We start from the raw sequence: 6,000 nt of genomic DNA on the forward strand, positions 1-6,000 counted from the left end.
TGTTCCGCCCAGATGATATTTAAAGGCCTGGAGCAGGTGACCTGGAAGGTTGTACTCCCTCTTCTCCATCAAAGGAGGCTCCCTGGCTGCCACACCAGGAGGACAATGCCTGGGGAGGAACGCCGGGCACAGACGCACGGGAAACCCGGGGGTGGCCCCAGATCCTCTCCATTCACCCCCGCGTCTTAGCCCGGACAAGTTCCCCGCACCTTTCTCCCCAGAGCACAGCATGGAGCAGATCCCAGCCGGACAAGGACAGCCGGAAATGGGCCTTTTCGTCCAGCCGCCAAGGGCACAGGGCTCCTACACGGTCACTGATGTGTTCTGGTCACACCTCACAAGCCCTCACGGGCTAGCTCTGCGCTGCGCATCGGAGTGATTCCGACACAGACCCTTTGAAATCGCGCTGCCTGCTGCAGACGGCATGTGCGCAGAGAGCTGTCCCGGAGCACGGAAGGAAGGAAGGCACACTGACCTGACACTTGCTGAGGATCCACCGGATCCGTTTCCTAGGGCTTCTGTACAAAGACCCCCAGACTAGGTGGTTTAGCCACCGGAAATGTGTTGTTTCACTGCAGTGGAGATCGGAAGCCTGAAAGCAAGGTGTCCGCACGGTGTGTGCTCCCTCGGAAGCCGCTAGAGGAGAATGGTCCCTTCCTCTTCCAGCCTCTGGTGCCCAGCCTCCATCCCCGGGGCCCCACGGCTTGTACACACATACTCGTCTCTGCCAGTGTCCGCACGGACATCTTCCTCCATTTTCTCCTTTCTTATAAGGCCCTGGTCATACGGGATTGGCGGCCCACCCTCTTCTAGGATGACCTCATCTTGCCTAATTATACCCGCAAAGAGTCTCTTTACAAAAAAGTTCACCAAGGTGCTGGGGGTTAGGATTTTTTTTTTTTTTGCGGGGGGGGGCAGGAGGGGGCACCGTGTAACCCATAACCCCTACTCTGTCCTTGGCCTCACATCTGACACACTATCTCACTTAACCCTTATCCCTTCTTGGGAGGGACTGTTCCTGGCGTCATCTCACTGATCAGGGGAGGATTGAAGTGATTCTCAAAGGTCCACAGCTGAGCCTCTGCCACGACCGGGGACCCAAGCCTTCCAAGTTTCTCGCCTTCCTTTCTTCCTTCGGTCTATCCAGTCAACAAACCCTGTGAGCGCAATCTGACCTGCCTTGTGCTGAACTCTTGGGAGGCCCAGGGAAATAAAGTCAGCCCGGCTCCCAGGGGAACCTGCAATCTAAGGAGGAGGAAACTGTAAAATGTTTACATGTATCATTACTGACTGTGATAAATATTGCAAGCAGCAGCAATCAGAAGGAATGGACTCAGCTGTAGCTACTTTTAGCTTAGTCATCAAAAGGCTTCTCGGAGGAAGTGCTGTTCAGATAGAGTCTTAAAGAATGGGAAGAACTAGGTTCTTTATGGTCAGGAGGGGAGGGGAGTGTTCCAGGCAGAGGAAGAACAGTGCAAAGGTCTGGAGGCAGGAAAGGTCAGAGTGTATTAAGAAACTGAAAGCAGTTTCGGCATGGCTGGAGGATTGCAGAGGACTTTGGAGAGATGGGGTGTGTGTGCACGCACGTGTGAGTGTGAACAGAGTGCAGATCAAAGCCAAGCCTTGCAGGCTATGACGGGGAGTTTGGAAGGTACTCACAGGGCAGGTGAGAAATGTGCAAGTATGCTATGGAGGGATTCGTTCACCTACCCGGCAAGTTTGGATGGAGCGTATGTGATGTGCTTTGCGCTTCGGTCCGTCTAAGGCTGAGGACGAGTGACCCTTGGTTTTGGAGGTATTCAGAATCTCAAGTCTCTTGAGCACCAGGTACAATCTTAAGCTGGAAAATGTCCCCGAGGCAAGGCCACCATTCAGGAGTTAGCCTCTGACTGAGCAGCGATGACTCAGGAGGAGCTAGGTTCTGAGCGTCACTGGCTGGGTGTCCCCAGGCAAGCTGTGACCCTTCTTGGGGCTCCCGCCTCCTCCCTTGCAAATCTATCGGTGCTGCGTGTGCTCTCAGCACCTCTGAAGAGGGGAACACCCCCTACCCTTATGACTTCTGACTATATCTCAGTCTCAGGTGAAGTGCAAGTGTATATAGTGTCAAGAGCCAGCCTCTGGGTGAAGCTGTCTGGCTTTGGGTGCCCACTGCGGCCGTTGCCTCACCTGTGAAGGAGTATTAATATGTGCCTTGCACACAGTGTGAACCTTTTGGGGGCGCCTGAGTGGCTCAGTCGGTTAAGCATCTGACTTCGGCTCAGGTCATGATCTCACGGTTCGTGGGTTCAAGCCCCGTGTCGGGCTCTGTGTTGACAGCTAGCTCAGAGCCTGGAGCCTGTTTCAGATCCTGTGTCTCCCTCTCTCTCTGCCCCTCCCCTGCTGGCGCTGTCTCTCTCTCTCTCTCTCTCTCTCTCTCTCTCTCTCTCAGAAATAAATAAAACATTAAAAAAAAGAGAGAGAGAGAGAACTCTTGCTACGCCTGGAATTGCCTTCCGGGAAGGTCGTACGTATTTGTACCGTTAGCGGCGAGTGCTCTTAGGGAGTACCTCCTCCATTCAGGTGCTGTGCTAAGAACTTTCACCTGTATTATTTCATTTCCACGTCACCCACTGCCCCACAGGTGAGGACGTTGAGGCTCAGATAGGAAGTGACGCATCCAAGGTCACCGGGCCCGGCCTCACTACCCAGGTCATCCCTCTTCCTCTAGTGCCCTTTCCACTTTAAGCAGCCAGAGGTGCCCGAAGGGGGGACAGGCCTTCTGAGGAATGGTGAGCGCCTTGCAGGTGGCGTATTCATACACAGCCCAACCCCTTAGTTGAGATCCTGGAGGGGATACTGAGGCACTTGGCGTGGTCTGGACAGGATAATATTCAAGGCTGCCTCCAACCCTTCAAGTCTGGAACAGGATTGAAGGGTGGTGGAAGAGTGCATTTACTGGGGCACCTGTGGGGCTCAGTGGGTTAAGCATCCTGCTCTTGACTTCAGCTCAGGTCATGATCTCGTGGGTCATGAGTTCAAGCCCCGCGTCCGGCTCTGCGCCGATAGCAGATTCTCTCTCTCAACTGCTCTCTCTGCTTGGGTGCTCTGTCTCTCTCTCTCTCTCAAAATACATAAATAACCTTTAAAAAAGAAAATAAAAAGTACACTAATCAAGCTATACCTTGGGGAAGAGGCAGGGAGGGTGATGGTAACAGCTGAAGACCCCAGCGGCCTGGAAATTCCTGATACCAATTAGGTCATTGTTGAGTCTCCCGGCTGTACTTGGTCACCCCCAAGGACACTGTGAAGACCTAGTAAAAAGGGTAGCACGTGGATGCCTTTACAAGGTCAGGCTTGTGTGAATACATCTAATGCTTCACCACCTCAGGCCAACCCAGGTCATGTGTACCTTAACTTGGGGTCCAGAGGACTGACTCCTCCGCTGGTCAGCTGCGTAGCCTTGGGCAAAGTGTGTTCCCCCGGCTCTGAGCCTTAACTTTCTTACCCGTAAAGTACCTATGAGGATAATAGTACCCAACACCTAGGTTGCTGTGGGGCTAGAGGGAGACGGATGATGCATGTAACATGCTTGCTCCCCGGCCCAAAATCTGGACCATAGGAGGCAATGTCAATGATGATAATCAGGAAGGCGGGGGTCATTTCCCAGGGCTGGCAAAGGCTTTGTTTTGCCTGGAGAGAGAACTAGTGGTGTCTATGGGAAATGCATTCGAGGAGGAGCTGAGAGATCTTTCCAGACCTGGCTGAGCAGGAGGCGCCATCATGGAAGCCAATGCCGGCCACAAACAGGACCGAACGGTTAGTCACAAGGAGCCCGGGAGCCAGGACGTCTGCCTGAAGCTGTTGGCCAAGCTGCACAGGCTTCTGGCCAGACGAACCGGCTGCACGTCTAGCCAAGTTGTGTTGAAGAGGGTGTTCGTGAGTCCCGCCAGGGGTGGCCTCTGTCCCTTTCCCAGGTGATTGAGAAGATGACGCTTCCTGCCTGCAAGAAGACAGCGATGGTGGTAGGGACTGTAACCGATGAGGCGTGGGTCCCAAAGGTGCCCAAACTGAAGGTGTGGGCAGTCGCCCTGGAGAAGCACCCTCCAAGCCACGGACAAGGTTCTGGCCTTTGACCACTTGGCCCTGGACTCCCCCCGACCAAAGGGCCGTGGCCCTGTCTTGCTCTCTGGTCTGTGCAAGGGCTGAGAAGTAGACAGGGACCCCGGAGAGGTCCACACCAATTCCCACAAGGGACCCAGGGGCTGGCACTTTGAGCTTTCCAGAGGCTGCTCCGCCGGCTGCAAAAACTAACCCCAGATCCTGGATTGTTATTCAAAGGGTTTTAGATGCAGGGGCGTCTGAGTGGCTCAGTCTGTTAATGTCCGACTTCGGCTCGGGTCATGATCTCATGGTTCCTGGGTTCGAGCCCCGCATTGGGCTCTGTGCTGACAGTTCAGAGCCTGGAACCTGCTTTGGACTCTGTGTCTCCCTCTCTCTCTGCCCCTCCCCTGCTCACGGTCTGTCTCTCTCTGTCTAAAACAAATAACATTAAAAAAAAAATTTTTTTTTAAGGATTTTGAATGGAGCTTGAAAACAAAAAGGAGCCGAGATGTTTAAAGAGGAAGGGAGGTTGGGGCGCCTGGGTGGCTTAGTCGGTTAAGTGTCCGACTTTTGCTTGGGTCATGGTCTTGCGGTTCGTGGGTTTGAGCCCCGCGTCGGGCTCTGTGCTGACTGCCAGCTCAGAGCCTGGAGCTTGTTTCGGTCTGTGACTCCCTCTCTCTCTGACCCTCCCCTGCTCACGCTGTCTCTCTCTCTCTCCTAAGAAATAAATAAAACATTAAAAAAAAAATTTAAAGAGGAAGGGAGGAGAGCATTTGCTGGGTGTGTGCTGTCCAACTTCCCTTCTGTTTTCCCACAAACCTTCAGTAAAGCATGAGAGCCTGCAGTGCTTCTAGAATCAGATTTGACTTTGGGGGGAGGGGCATGTAATGTGAGCTTCGACCCTCCACCTCTTCAGTCTGTTTTCATCTCAGCAGCCAGCATGATCTGATTATGGACCACACCATATCGTGTCACCCTCCTACCCGAAACTCTCCAGTAAAGGGATGTCCTTTTGCCACAAGGGTCTCCCATCAGGCTCCTTCCGTCCTGCTCTCATAAACCTCCATGCCCCCTGCAGCAGCCACATTGGTTTTTGCTGTTCCCCAAATCTGCCCAGTCGACCTCAGGGCCTTTGCACTTGATCTGCCTCCACCTGTAATGCTCCTCCCCCGCAAACCTGTGCGGGTTACTTCTGCACCGTGTTCAAGGTGGGTTAGAAGTTGTGAGTGTTAGTTTCCTGGGGCTGCTGTAACAAAGTACCACCAACTGGATTGATCAAACGACAGAAATTTATTCTCTTGTGGTTCCAGAGTCCAGAAGTCTGACATCAAGGCAGCAGCAGAAATACGTTCCCTCCAAAGACTCTAAGGGAGAATCCTTTGTCGTTTCCAGCTTCTGATGGTTCCAGACATTCCTTGGCTTGTGGCCACATCATTCCAAAGTCGGCCTCCGCCTCCATGGTCACTGAGGCCTTCGCATCGTCTTCTCCGTGTGCCCATCTTCTCTTCTTCTTAGAAGGACACTGGTCATCAGGTTTAGGGCCTAACCTGGACAAATCCGGGAGGAGCTCCTCGGCAGATCTGTCACTTAGTGACATTGGCGAAGACCCTCTTTCCAAATAGAGCCACATTCAGAGGTGCTGTGCCCACCTCTTGTGTCCACCGTTCAATCCACTAGATTATGTCCCCGGTCATCTTCCACGGCCATAAAATCACATAGCTTTTCCCCTTCGCCCTGCGTGTGACCTGGGTTTTTCTTCCTCGCACTAAGCACCATACGCTTCTTTGCATGTTTATTTGCCTCTGGCCCTCTGCCTGCTCTGACTGTAAACTCCAGAAGAGCAGGCAGGGCCCTATCTGCCGTGTGTGCACTGCTGTGTCCCCAGCCTTGAAAACAGGACCTCACGCACCACAGGTGTGC

The sequence above is a fragment of the Hyaena hyaena genome, unplaced genomic scaffold, assembly GCF_003009895.1.
Source record: "Hyaena hyaena isolate Hyena2069 unplaced genomic scaffold, ASM300989v1 scaffold_63, whole genome shotgun sequence".
NCBI lineage: Eukaryota > Metazoa > Chordata > Mammalia > Carnivora > Hyaenidae > Hyaena > Hyaena hyaena.